Below are 15,060 nucleotides of genomic sequence, written 5' to 3' on the forward strand. Positions count from 1 at the left end.
TGCACATAAATGGCTTATTGTATTATTATTATTGTAATTAATTTATTTTCATAAATATGATTTTTCACTATAATAATATCCCAACTCACTATTTTTCAACAACCTTTCAACAAATTCCTCAGGGATAAAATCACGCTGCATAAATACACAGTGGTTTTATTCACTCATAAGGACCTTCAACTTGACTAATTATTGAAATATTTAGCATTTTTGTATAAATGTTCTGCAGAGAGTCAGTGAAGTGTGTAATTTCTGCACCAAACCGAACGGCAAAAATCCGACTGAATGTACTTCTGTTTACAGTGAAACAGCACGTCTGATTTTTAAAGTCAAGACAAAATCAGAGCTGAGATTATTTACTTTCTGTATGAATCTTCTGAGTGCTTCATTAGGGAATATCATTATAAAATGATCTGCACAATGTTTAATTAAATCAGTATATTATTATTATTTAATACCATCATGTTCTCACCCACTCTTCATCATGCAGATAGATGTGCAGTTATGTAATATTTTTAATTCGCTCATAATGAGAGCCTGCCTAAAGCTGGAGGATTTATTTATATATTTAAAATTAATTTCTGCACCAAACTGAACTGCAAAAAATCATATTCAAGTACTACTATTATATTTGATGTAACTACATTATACTGTATCTGTACTGTATGTATGGAACTATTTATTTGATGAAAACAACATTATTATTAAATAAACATGACATTTTTATGAATTATATGACAGCTATACGCTATATGAATTAAATAATGAAAATATGCTATGTGCTATATGAATTAAATTGATTAAATGCACTTTTTTTATAATTAATTTTTCGGGTTTTTCATCTTTAATGTATAGGACAGTAGAGATAATTGACAGGAAAGCATGGGGAGCAAAGAGAGTTGAATTATCGGCATAGGACCGCGGGGCGGGAATCGAACTCAGGTCGCCGTAAGCACCGGAGTGCATGTGTCGACGCACTGACCACTACACCACTGGCGCCGCCTAAATGCAGTTTTTGATCATTAAAATTTAATAAACTACTAGGGTAAAAAATATGCAATAGTCTCTAATAATGTAATATATATGTAATAATATTTAATATATAATAACATATAGGGGGGAAACTGTCTACAAAGTGACAGTTAATATAATAGAAAAGTTATATTAGTTATATAAAGTTTGTTCATTCATTTTCTTTTTGGCTTAGTCCCTTAATCCGCCACAGCGGAATGAATCGCCAACTTATCCAGCACATGTTTTACGCAGCAGATGCCCTTCCAGCCACAACCCATCTCTGGGAAACATCCATACACACTCACTCACATTCATACACTACAGACAATTTAGCCTACCCAATTATATAGAGTTAATATCAATATAAAATCAAACATGACACTATTTACTGTCTCAAAACTTATTTTATAGCTGAACTCAATTTGATAATTGAATTAATATTAATTAATATTAATACCAATAATACTAATAATAATAATATTATTAATAAAAAAATTTCAATCATGTTTTCACCATATTTAAATCTTGAAAATGCAGACAGAATCATGAAATGCAGTAAGCACAGTAATCTTGATCTTATCGTTATCGCAATAGTAGTATATGCAGAGAGAGGTGTGATCAATTCAATTTATTATATGCGCTAATCATTTGTGCGCTGCATGCATTGGATGTTTATTCAAATTTCACCAATCAGATGAGGGTATACTATCTTTAGCCCAACCCCCCTCCCCTTCCAAGTAGCTGCTGTTCTGCTATTGGCTGGAGTGGCTCAAAGCTGAACTAAGAGCTTAAAGTAAACACTAAGGGCTCTATCATACACCTGGTGTGATTTGTTGCTATTTTCAGACCAGCGCAGCTGTAATTTTCACATTTTGCGCCACGTTGTTTAAATAACAAATCCATTTACGGCACTTTGTGGACTCATTTGTGTGCTGGTCTATAAAGGAGGTGTGTTCAGGTGCATTGTTGGCACGTTGCTATTTTGAGGAATTGAAATAGACCGCACCATTGACCAACTAAAAGCTTCGCTAAAGTCCAGCACAGAGAGCGTTAGTTATGCACCTATACAGATCCAAACGCTTACACACTGCTGAATACACACAGGATGAACAGCAACACACAAATATCTTTACAGATAAAAACAATTAAATGTTACAAACATTATTATTTTCTACATAAATTTAAAGACCTCCATTCCTTCTTCACCTCGGAGGGCTTTTTCAGTTCATTCATGACATCTGCATCTGTATAATGTTATTATTATCAGCAGTATTATTGATTATCTGCAGATTTATATTTGTTTTAATAAACACAAGTGTAGATTTGTCCAGCTGTGGGGTTTTGGAGACGTCTGCATCACCCTATGGAGCATAAGAACAGGATGTGTGTTTGGATATAACTCAGTGTTTTGACCACACTTCATTATTATTGTTCATTTATTCCCTTGCTGGAGATTAAAACTGAACTTAGAAATAGTTTTGAAGCAAATCTTTGCGCTTAAACAAAATTAAATATGTAGGCTAATTGATGTCTTCAGTGGAGTGAGTTTCCACAGTTTCCTTACTTCACCAAAGTAAAGGAGTAAAGGAGTAAAGTAAAGAGAAAGTAAAGAGGCTGAATGGAGGAGGCTCATTCTTTATCCTCGCGCTGCAGATGCTCTGCTTAACTGTTTTCTCGCTAGTGAAGCGTTCAGTTTTAACACTTACAAAGTCGTCATGTAAATAGCAAATGCACCATGGAGCGACACAACTGACTCTTAAAGGGAATGAGAGACGAGACTCTGATTGGTTTAATGCACGTTATGCTCAAAACACACCCAGAACTCATTGAGAGCATAAGCACAACCCTGTTAGACCATGCTGCTGCAGCCCAGAGCTTATTTTACCATCCTTAAAATAGCAAAAGTGGATTCGGACACGCCCTTAATGCTTTTGCGCCATGAGCTTTAGACTATGTGCCTATATCGTTAAAATAGAGCACCAATGGTGGTAATATGACAACAGCCAATCAGAGTCAGAATATCTGCATATTAGGTTTATACTCCTTCATAGTGTTAAAGTCTAAATGTTTGCAGCTTTATGTACTGTTTTGAAGCCTAATTTAGATTTAATTAAATCAGAAAAATATCTATTACCTGTTTATTTTAGTATGCTCAATGTTTTTAGAAACATAGCATTTCTTTAGGGAAATGTTATATTGTAAGAAATATCGTTATCGTAATCGTAATACAACAATAGCGCATATTTTCCTCAGTATCATGCAGCGCTAGTTCTGGTGATTGATTTACTGTCAGTATCTGCAGGTTGTGCATGTGTGTGTGCGTGTGTGAGGGGTCAGAGCGTCTCCGCAGGACTCAAGGTGCCCTTGACCAGCCCTGAACATGTGTGTGTGTGTGTGTGTGTGTGTGTGTGTGAGACAGAGACGAGTCCTGCTTCTGCAGATTCATGATTAATGCATCGTCATCTCACTCATATCTGAACTGCTGACCTTAGATTCATAACCAGAGACCACTGAGAGCAAAGAACACACACACACACTCACCTCACGTTCATCCAGAGAATCGCAGACACACCTGCAGGAACACACACGGTTATTAGAGTCAACATATGAGCTACTGCAGGTCAAATAAACACATTCATTCATTCATTCATTCATTTTCTTTTCAGCTTAGTCCCTTTGTTAATCAGGGGTCGCCACGGTGGAATGAACCGCCAAGTTATCCAGCATATGCTTTACACAGCCACCCCCTTCTTCCAGAGTTGTAAATCATGCTAGAAATATGTTAGCTGTATGCTAAATATATTTGCAGTGTGGTAAATCATGCTTGAAACATGCTAGCCGTTTGATAAAAGTGCCAAATGTGTGGTAATCAAGCTTGAAACATGTTAGCCGTGTGCTAAATTTGTTAACTGTTAACAGTGCTGTAAACATGTTGGAAACATGCTAGTTGTTTGCTAAATATGCTTACAGTGCTGTAATCATGCTTGAAACATGCCAACCTTTTGCTAAATATGCTAACAGTGCTGTAACTATGTTTGAAACATGCTAGTCGTTTGCTAAATATACTAACAGTGCTGTAACTATGCTTGAAACATGCTAGCCATTTGTTAAATATGCTAACAGTGTTGTAACCATGTTTGAAACATGCTAGTTGTTTGCTAAATATGCTTACAGTGCTGTAATCATGCTTGAAACATGCCAACCTTTTGCTAAATATGCTAACAGTGCTGTAACTATGCTTGAAACATGCTAGCCATTTGTTAAATATGCTAACAGTGTTGTAACCATGTTTGAAACATGCTAGTTGTTTGCTAAATATGCTTACAGTGCTGTAATCATGCTTGAAACATGCCAACCTTTTGCTAAATATGCTAACAGTGCTGTAACTATGTTTGAAACATGCTAGTCGTTTGCTAAATATACCAACAGTGCTGTAACTATGCTTGAAACATGCTAGTCGTTTGCTAAATATACCAACAGTGCTGTAACTATGCTAGAAACATGCTAGCCGTTTGTTAAATATGCTAACAGTGTTGTAACCATGTTTGAAACATGCTAGTCGTTTGATAAATATGCTAATAATGCTGTAATCATGCTTGAAACATGCTAGCCTTTTGCTAAATATACTAACAGTAATGTAACTATATGCTAGTTGTTTGCTAAATATATTTGCAGTGTGGTAATCATGCTTGAAACATGTTAGCCGTTTGGTAACTATGCTAGCACTGTGGTATTTCATGCTAGAAACATGTTAGTTGCATGCTAAATATGTCAGCAGTGTGGTAAGTTATGCAAGATGTGTGCTAAATATGCAAACAGTGTTCTAGAATCATGCTAGAAACATGTTAGCTGTGTGTTAAATATGCTAACAGTATATTAAATTCAGTGTGCAAAAATCACCTTTATTAGGGCTTTAAACTCAGTTGTGTGAGAGCAGTGTGTAAATACATGCTAAATATGTTATGTGTGTTAAATATGCTAACAGTGTGGAAAATTTAGCAAGAAACATGTTAGTAGTGTGGTAAATAATGCTATAAACATCTTCATCTGCTAAATATTTTAGCAGTGTGGAAAAATAATGCAAAAAACATGCTACCCGTGTGCTAAATATGCTAATAGTTTACGGAAAACTAGCTGTGTGCTAGATATGATAACAGTGTGGAAAGACACGCTAGAAACATGCTAGTTGTGTGCTAAATATGTTAACCGTGTGGAAACATACTAGCTATGTGCTAAATATTTTAACTGTGTGGTAAATCATGCTAGAAACATGCTAGATGTGACAAATATGCTAACAGTGTGCTAAAATCATGCTCAGAACATGCTAGCTGTGTGCTAAATAGGCTAACAATGTGGAAATACTAAATATTTTAGTAGTTAAAATGGTAAATCATGCAAGAAAAATATTACCCGTGTGCTGATTATGCTTAAAGTTTGACAAAAACATGCAATAAACATGCTAGCTGTGTGCTAAATATGCTAACAGTTTGGACAAACATGTTAGAAACATGCTAGTAGTGTGGTAATAATGCTATAAACATCGTCTTCATCTGCTAAATATTTTAGCTGTGTGGTAAATCATGCTAGAAAAATGCTACCTGTGTGCTAATTCTGCTTATAGTTTGACAAACATTCTAGAAATATGCTAGCTGTGGGCTAAATATGTTAACAGTGTGGAAAAATCAAACTATAAACATGCTAGCTATGGGCTATATAATGTTAACAGTGTGGAAAATCATGATAGAAACATGCTAGCTGTGTGCTAAATATGTTAATAGTGCGAAAAATTATGCTAGAAACATGATGTTTGTCTGTTAAATATTTAAACAGTGTGCTAAAATCATGCTAGAAACATGCTAGCTGTCTGCTAAATATTCTAATAGTTTAGACAAACATATTAGAAGCATGCTAGAAGTGTGGTATATAAGCATCATCTTCATCTGCTAAATATTTTAGCAGTGTTTTAAATCATGCTAGAAAAATGCTACCCGTGTGCTAAGTATGCTTATAGTTTTACAAAAACATACTAGAAACATGCTAGCTGTGGGCCAAATATGTTCACAGTGTGGAAAAACATGCTAGAAACATGTTAGCTGTGAGCTACATGTGTTCGCAGTGTGGAAAAACATGCTAGAAACATGCTAGCTATGGGCTACATATGTTAAAAGTGTGGAAAATCATGCTAGAAACATGCTAGCTGTGGGCTATATATGTTAACTGTGGAAAATCATGCTAGAAACATGCTAGCTGTGGGATTTATATGTTAACTGTGAAAAATCATGCTAGAAATGTGCTAGCTGTGGGCTACATGTGTTAACAGTGTGGAAAATCATGCTAGAAACATCCAAGTACTGGGTAAATAAAGCTAGACATATGATGTTCGTCTGTTAAATATTTTAGCAGTGTGGTAAATTTATCTAGGAACATGCTAGGTGTCTGCTAAATATGTTAGCAGAGTGGAAAATCATGCTAGAAACATGCAAGCTGTGTGCTATATGCGTTTTTGTGTGTAAATGAACCAGCAATAATCAAACTGGAGTGTTTGACCTGAAGTAGAAGTGTTCACTAATGTTCGCTAGCGAGACTCTTCTAGAACAGAAGGATTTGTGAGATCCAGCTGGAAGCGTTTCTTCTACAGTCTGAAAATATCCTCGGATTGACTGGGGTTTGGTTCTTTCATCTGTTTCCATAATGATGTTCAGCCAGGTGTGTGTGTGTGTGTGTCCTCTGAGGAAACAAACATTTCCGCGTGGAGGATCTGCTGCAGGACAAACCAGCCTCAGATCTGTCCTGAGGACCAGTTTACATCATGAGAAACACAGCGCTTCAGCTTTCTCACGTTTCCATACACACACAGCTCAGTGTAAATCAGCACTCCTCCCATTGATCCTGTTTTAAAGAGCACCTATTCTGCAAAAATCACCTTTATTAGGGGTTTAAACCCAGTTGTGTGTTAGCAGTGTGTGAATATATCCAGCCTCTAATGGTAAACATGAATTAATTGTGTTTGTTATAATCAGACTTGATGAATGAAACACTTTGATTGACATTCTCCCTTTGTACGTGTCATCAGAGGGGGAAAAGCCCCGCCCACTAGTGCCCATCTCTCCCTCATTAGCATAAACAGCAGCCCTGAGTGAGAAGCAGCTGTCTGTCCATTATCCAGAGTGTTGGAGCTGCTGAAGATAATGTCAGCATAGACTAAGAGGATTATAGATGTGGAGTTTTAGATGAAGCACAAATGAACAGCGACAGGAGTCTCCATAAAAAAAATACAATTAATTCATGTTTACTATTAGAACGCTGGAGATATTCACACACTGCTGACACACAACTGGACTGGGTTTACCCCCCCCCCCCCCCTTATAAAAGTGATTTCTGCATAATAGGCGCCCTTTAAAAATATACTAACAGCAGCAGCTTCAGAAGGACTGGGAGGCGTGATACTGCGGTGGGTTCTGGTCAGTTACTCTGTCAGATCTGAGATCAGGTGTCCCGTAGTGAAGAGTCGATAGAGAGTGACCTACCGAGGGAGCGATGGAGCGTCCGGAGCACTGTTTCTATGGAGACGCTGATCCGAGGAGATCCTGAAAGCCATCAGAGCGTTCCCTGTGGAGAGAGCGGGAGGCGCGGGACACGCCGGAGAACAGGTCACTTCCAGACTAGAGCTTCTGATCATCTAAAAGAGGGTTTCTAGCATCAAAACAATGTACATAACAGTGTGAATTATTTATTCTAAGCAAAAAAATATATATACTATGACACCATGTTGCAACTACATGTGATATAATGTATATACTGTTTACATGTTAAAAGGAGCTTTTGTCCTATAACTATTCAGCTATGCGTGAAATTTCTATTTTATTCTATTTTAATATTTTATTTTATGACAATGATCACCTCAGATACAGATTATTATATGCTTTATTCAGAGTTAAATGCTACCGATGTGAGTTTAAATGAAGTTTGTTTATAAACTAATTTCGAGAGGATCACATGCTTATGATTGCCAGCAGCTGGATCTGAATTATCCAATTCTCAATGCACCAATCAGACGACTCCTAAGCTACTATAAATACCCTGTTACATTCCACCGCTATCTTCGTTTTGAAGAATCCCCCATCCACCCCTACTCCTCCTTCTTCTTCCTAGATGGGTGACATGGTGGCCCAGTGCTTAGCACTGTTGCCTCACAGCAAGAACGTCTCTGGTTCCAGACTTTACCAAACCCGCAGACGTTTCTGTGCAGAGTTTGCACTTTCTCCCCGTGCTCACGTAGGTTCCCCCGGTTTCCTCCCACCATCCAAAAACGTGCAATTTAAGTTAATTGACTAATCCAAATCAGCACCATAAACATGCTTCTAGTAATTAGTTATCTCTTAAGAGCAATCACTATCTGTTCATTAGCTACTACAGCAGGGGAGTTCTCCAGATCTACCTGAGCTCAAACTCCCCTCCCGCCTTCCAACAAGAGGGAGCCCTGGGCTCGAGGATCTTATGAGCTCAGGGCTCTCTCCCGGGACAGCATCCCAAACAAGCTTATAATCAATCATCAGCTCAGTGTGAACTCTTGAAATATAGTTTACGAAAGATCTGTACAATGATGATGGACTTAAATCACTTCAGATTTTGAAAGAGGAACTCCCTCTCCCAGGATTCTCCTTCGTCTTATATTTAAGATTGAGGTCTGCCGAAAGCATATGGAGGACCTTGAGCATTCAAAATATCCCCTTATCCTATAATAGACTGGATAGATTCCAGTTTCGACTCCAGATATTCATTCATTCATTTTTTTTTTTCAGCTTAGTCCCTTTATTATTCTGGGGTCGCCACAGCAGAATGAACCGCCAACTCATCCAGCATCTGTTTTATGCAGCGGATGCCCTTCCAGCTGCAACCCATCACTGGGAAACACATACACACTTATTCACACACACCTACGGACAAGTTAGCCTACCCAATTCACCTGTACCACATATCTTTGGACTGTGGGGGAAACCAGAGCACCCGGTGGAAACCCACGCGAACGCAGGGAGAACATGCAAACTCCACACAGAAACGCCAACTGACCCAGCCGAGGCTCGACAGCACTACCTACTGCGCCACTGCGTTGCCCTTAAATCTTAGATATTAGATTAGATATTAGATATTAGATATTAGAAATATAATTTATAAATGACATAAATAATTTATGTACAACGCATTTGTACACAGCACCTTATAACTTGTACATACAATTCATCCTCCAGAGCTCTTTTGCTTAATTGCATGTCTGTCTAATGTTTGTCATCTTTTCTCATATTTATTTTCGTGCTGTCACTCGTCACTTTATGTACACTGGAAGTGAAAAGCACACTTGGCAATGAAACCGATTCTGATTCTGATTCTGATTCTGATTCTGATTCTGATTCTAAATCACTTACAGTTCGACAATATTCAAATATGCCTATTGAGAGCTTCTGGGACAACAATCATTGACTGGGATACTGTTTGGGAGAACTGTTTTATAACCCAGCTCCCCAAATGATTGATTATAAACTAATTTTTAAGGCTTATTCTTTAAAATGAAAAGATAATCAGACCCTCTTTGGACCCTTATGTAACAACTCTGCAATGTAACAACCAATGCAACCCATTGCTTTTTCTCCTGCTGGACGATACATCACCCTCCTTATCCATCAACCAAAAAAGGATTCTGTCAATTGAAAAAAAGAGTTTTGAATTCATATTTGAGTCTTTTTTCTGAAGTGAAACATCTGATAAATGTGAGAAGTGAATAAACGTCTTCATATATTCTCATTGCCATCTCATTTACAGTCTCTCGTTTGTGCTTTAAAACCTGTTAAGCTGCAGAATTTGACCATGAGTTGATTTGTGAGTCAGTATGAAGGACGTGAACAACAATCCCAGGAATGTTGAGTGTCCTTTTGGAGCAAAACCAATTGGAAAGATCTTCTACTCATGAATAAGGCATATATAAACATGCTTATCAGCGTTTACCTTCAGCAAAAGTTCATCCAAAGCTCAAAATCTCTATCACAGAGAACAGAACGAGGAGCTGAGACTAACAAATAAGGCTATATCTTTGCAAAGCATCAATGTATTCACGCTAAATTTGGTGTGTGGTTTGAAAACCATGACCTGAGGTTTTCTGGTCAGTTTCAGCACAGCGCCCAATAGTGGATACAAGATATGCATTTACGCAATAAGGCTATATCTTTGCAATGCATCAATTTAATAACACTAAATTTGGTGTGTGTTTTGATAACCATGACCTGAGGTTGCCTGCTCAGTTTCAGTACAGCGCCACGTAGTGGACAAGAGATATGCATTTTTTCATATGTGGTTTTAGTCATGTGGGTGAAAAGCAAACAATCGCTAATAATATAATTAAATCGAATATATGTTTTTTTTACCAGTAGGTGGTGCCAAATTGATACCCAATTTTTAGTTACAAACAACATTTGGTGTCGCTATGTCAAAGCTTTGCAAAGATACAAATTTGTTTGACCCCCTTCCTGCAACTGACGTCAAAATTACTCGGCCTCCGAATAATTCAGCCTCCTAAAGATTCGGCCTCCATATATATATATATATATATATATATATATATATATATATATATATATATATATATATACTATCATTGTTGTGCAGTCACATATAGCCACTTGGGGTTTTGACCCACCACCTACTAGACATTTAAGTTTCTGCATTATATATAAAGTTTAGGTTTACTTTCTGTTTCTCAGTGTACAGTCGAGAGTAACACACGTGTAGATTATTTCTGTGGCTAGTTTCAACATTAAAACCTTGGAAATTTATGTCTTATTTTTAGTAAAAGCTCTATTTTTGTAAATATTCATGTGTCATTCAATTATTATCGGTTTTATACTGCCTGTATTTTGCCTGTACAACACTTCTTACGTGCTGTGCTGGTGGTAATATGATTATTTTGTCAATATTCGATATAAATTGTCTCATTTAATAGATTTTCTCAATAATATGTGTATTAAGATTAGTTGAAAACTACATTAGTCACATTTTATTATCAAGCTCATTGAATTGAACATGTTAAATAAGGTAAATGTAAATATATACATACTCGTTTGCCTTATTGTTGTAGTTTAAAAAGAAAGATATTGAGAACAACAATTGGCAGTAAAGTCAGTAAAGTTACCCTAACTGCTTTCTGCTGTTCTTATCTGCACAGAATGATAATTATGATTATGCCTGTTATTTGTAGTGCTTTTATAGCAATTTAAACTACCCCTTCAATATTTACAACACGAAACAAAATAATTTCACTGCATAAAATAAAGCAAAAAGATAATCCTTGTATTAAATATAGTTAACCTGCAGTTATATAGTGTCCTTCAAAAATAAATATTATTTACATGTAATAATAATAATAGAAGATCAATGAAGTGTATTAAGTGTTTGTTTTCCTGGAAGTTCCCGATTGGTTGGCGTGATTGATAATTAGGTGATCGATTGGGGTTTTTTGAGCTGTAGGAAGCGAGTGTGTGTTCATCATGGAGTTGTGTAAGTGTGTCAGCGAGTCCCTCAGCGCTGTAGCCTGTGATGTGATCACTTCTGAGGGAGCTGATCATTTATTGATGCCTCCATTAAAGAGCGGGCGCACACTTTCACATTCACTCAGTGTGTGTGTGTCGTGTGTCTGTCAGATCATCAATAACTCATGCTGTCATCGGCCTCCATATAATCCACTCTGATTGCTCGTAAACATTCACATTTCATGATATTACTTCAAACCGCTCCGTACTGGAGATGATGATGATGATGATGATGATGATGTCAGAATGGCACTGTATGAGGAGCGTTTTACTGTTTATTGCAGGAATGAGATGTTTTTGCCGCATTCAAGTGTTCTGGGGAAACGTCTTCATATTTGGATGTGATTTTGGCTTAATATAAACATATATAAAGTAGAGGTGCAATGGTTCAATCTACTCATGGTTCGGTATGCATTTTGGTTTAGGGTCACGGTTTTGGTACGGTTTGTACGGTGCTTAGAAAAACAACTGCCTACAGACCAATTCAAAGAACAATAAACATTTATTGGTTAACAAAACACCTGACAATGCAACAGCTTCACACAGATGACTGTAGATGTGCATGCTCTCGCATTAATTAGGCATTTGGAAAATTGTATGTTCAAATAAATTGCTCAAGAAAATAAAGAGAAAAAGCTTAAATTTCCCCTATTTCTACTTTACATCTTGACTCGACATCTTAACCAATTATGCAGATAATAATAATGTCAACATCTTAATAATTGAGCACTTCTAAACTATTGATCACTTCTGTTTACATTGTGCTTGCATTAGCAAGGCAACAAGGCATTTTTATTTATCATTTCTTTTTGATTTCAGAGAGCTCTGTTTCACTTATCAGCACCATCGTAGTGAATAAAACTAAAGCAAAGATTCAGCAGGAACAGTACATCGAGAAGAAAACTCTTCTTAGAAGATAAGTTATAAACCTGATGTAAAGTTTGTAGTCTGTCACTTCTGCCTAAATGGATCAGTGGTTTTATTCACGTCACCTCATACTTCCGATTCTCATCAAATCTTCTGACCAATCAAATGCTCTCTATTGTCTGACATGCCCCGCCTTCTTCTTCTCTTTGGCTGTTTATTTGATGCACTTCAGCTCAACCACTCTCATTGGCAGAGCTGTGATAAAACAAAACGCTATTGGCTGTTTTTATAATGTGGGAGGAGCTACGCTATGTCCTGCCCTCTTGCCCTGTTTCGGATGAGATTACGTCAAACATCGAATAAAATGCACGTTCCAAAGCACTTCATGAGACCTTTAAGAAAATCGAGACTTAGAAACAGCAATATCTTCATAAATTCATTCATTCATTCATTCATTTTCTTTCCAGCTTAGTCTCTTTATTATTTCAGGGTCGCCACAGCGGAATTAACTGCCAACTTATCCAGCACGTTTTACGCAGCGGATGCCCTTCCAGCCGCAACCCATTTCTTGGAAACAACCACACACACTCATTCACACTCATACACTAAGGAAAATTTAGCCTACCCAATTCACCTGTACCGCATGTCTTTGGACTGTGGGGAAAACCGGAGCACCCGGAGGAAACCCACCAGTGCTGATATACAGCAATATCGCACTGCTACTCGTGTGATATTGCGTTTATACAACAGTTCGACGGCACAATCTTGTATATAAAGAGAAAATCAAACACGGAGAGTCTAAAACCCTTTTGTATGAGGAACTACTTTCTACCGCCATTCATTCACATCTGCAGCTGACGTCAGAACAGCAGAAGCCGTTACTAATTCACCAACGTCTCCTTCAGAGCTAGTGTTTGAGTGATTCTCTATAGCGTAATGTGAAGCGGCGCTTCTGGTGTGTGACCCTCTTAAGGTGATGACAAAACAGCTGATTTTGCTCAGTTTCAGATTATAAGGCTGAACGTGACATGAAATGCCCTCCGTCTACAGAGATATCTCCTTACAGTCTATTACACGCTACTGTATTTCTCTGTTGCCATCAGTATTGTGACGGGTCCCAGCGTTTACTCAGAGACTTTATGGAATAAAAAAAGGAGACAGAAACTATTTCACTCTTCCTATCGGCCTTTATGCGTTTCTCCCATGTGCTGTCGACTACATACATGCCAGTCAACGACAATGAGGAGGCAAAAGGAAAAGAAAAAGACTCAAACATCCGTCGCTAAATAAAATGCTACATCATTGAAATAAAAGAATGACACAGCGGTAGAGCGACCATCACACACTTCTCAGAGCTCGCCAGAACTGAACTGAGCTCCCATACATGCGTGCTTACATCTAAAGGGTAAAACAACCACAGGAATAGTCCTCTTAAAGGGGACATTAATACACAAAGCATATCAAACATTAAGCGACCGCTACAATATCACAATAAATAACCTCGAAACAAGCAGAGCAATCACTACCAGACTGCTGTTGTGTTGAGATGGGTCTGGATGCAGACCTGGTGCAGTGCAATCTGGGCTGCATCCAATGCTTTTTAATGGGCTCACCTAACCCCACCCCTCACAGTGACGTCACTCGCTCCATTTGAGTGCATTGTGTCTGACATTGCATTGCTGAATGATGCAATCTCAGCTTGTATCATAAAGGCTGCATCCAGATACTATTGGTTGTGTTTGCGATAAGGAGGGACGAGGCTGAATCCAGCTTCTTATTGGCAGCTTCTTATTGACTCTATCTGGTCCACCTTAAAAAAACGCAGCGCTTACATTTTTCAGCTCCTCATTCGCGCTCAAGAAAACACACTAAGCAAGGGCTTATTATGCGGTCCTGGCGCCATCTTGTGGATAGTCAACGTCAACTGTTTTTAGCCACCGACGGGCTCTCTCAGAAATTGTAAATATTTTAAAATAGGCACTATTCTTACAAATAAACTGCATAGCTGCAATCTAAACAGCTATATTCTCGACTAAAAAAGCCTCAAAAGTACATTATGTTGTCTAATAACAGTAATATTTGTCAAACTGTGGCGTCTCTGCTTGTTGCTGGCTGAATGTGGGCGGAGTTATACACAGTGAAGGGTGAAGAGGCCTCTGTGTGATGTTACTGGCAAAATATCGCACGGCTATCAGCCAATCAGATTCAAGAACCAGACAGAACTGTTGTATAAATAAATATATATACTTTATATTTACAATCTAAATGCATATATTATGGAAGGAATAATTGACAATGAGCAGTTTGTGCAGTTTAAAACTAGCAGCAAGTGCAGGATACAGGTATAAGTGCAGTTATAGAAAACTATGGGTAATATGGATGTACTACAGAATAAACAAGTTGTATTAAGTAGACTCAGAGATTTACAAATAGATGAACATACTGTACATGTTGCTATTAATAATCAGGCATATGCAAATAGATATGAACATATATACAGGTTGTTGTTTGCTATAAACAGGATTTGTGTTTGGGTGTTGTGTTTGGTGGTACCTGACGGTCAGTGTGTGTTGTTTTCTCTCTCCTCCAGCAGTGGTGAGCG

General features: G+C 37.7%; 1 protein-coding gene across 1 annotated transcript in view; it reads left to right on the forward strand.

Moving 5' to 3' along the window:
* nell2a (neural EGFL like 2a) overlaps positions 1 to 15,060 on the forward strand; it is a 134,126-nt gene that overhangs the window by 7,144 nt on the left and 111,922 nt on the right.

The sequence above is a fragment of the Danio aesculapii genome, chromosome 25 (genome assembly GCF_903798145.1).
Source record: "Danio aesculapii chromosome 25, fDanAes4.1, whole genome shotgun sequence".
Lineage (NCBI taxonomy): Eukaryota > Metazoa > Chordata > Actinopteri > Cypriniformes > Danionidae > Danio > Danio aesculapii.